The sequence below is a fragment of the Lepisosteus platostomus genome, chromosome 15, assembly GCF_059453375.1.
Source record: "Lepisosteus platostomus isolate fLepPlt1 chromosome 15, fLepPlt1.hap1, whole genome shotgun sequence".
Lineage (NCBI taxonomy): Eukaryota > Metazoa > Chordata > Actinopteri > Semionotiformes > Lepisosteidae > Lepisosteus > Lepisosteus platostomus.
In genome coordinates, this window is record NC_142625.1 from 6943256 (window position 1) to 6943843 (window position 588).

The 588-nt window shown below is 50.5% G+C and overlaps 1 pseudogene; it reads right to left on the minus strand.

The window, feature by feature from the left end:
* Nucleotides 1-174, minus strand: LOC148647804 (U2 spliceosomal RNA; annotated as a pseudogene).
* Nucleotides 175-588: the final 414 nt, after the last annotated feature.

Below are 588 nucleotides of genomic sequence, written 5' to 3' on the forward strand. Positions count from 1 at the left end.
AGGTGGTGCACCGCTCCCGGAGGCGCTGCAATACCGGGCCGATGCGTGGAGAGGACGGAGCAAGCTCCTGATCCAGCTCCCTGTTCCAGAAATCTGTTTAATATGTTGTCCCCCGATGGGAGACGTATCAGATATTAAACTGATAAGAACAGATTTTTTTTTCTTATAAAATATACTTTTATTCTGAAAAAACACATCTCAAAAGGAAAACATCTCAAACATTATCACTCCACATAATTAAAACAACGGCGGAACGGCGGTGATTGTCCGTTATCAATCCTTGCAAGGGTGGGCGGATTTGCGCTATTATGAGAGTCCCTCCAAACCCTACCGCTTGCTGTAAACCATTAATCCCTGTACAGAGTCCATAGGCCTTTCCAGCGCTCTTTTGCCGTGGGGAAACCCCATTTAGCAACGTCGCGCTTCATCCTCCTCCTGAGGTCCGCCAGGATCCTCTCCTCCAGCTCCCTCGCTCCCCACTCGATGTTGTGCCGGATGAGATTGTTCCTCGCGTCCCACAGGCCTTTTTTTGTGAGGGACAGCAGCAGCCACATCAGGAACTGCGTCCCCCTGTCCAGTCCGGTAGGT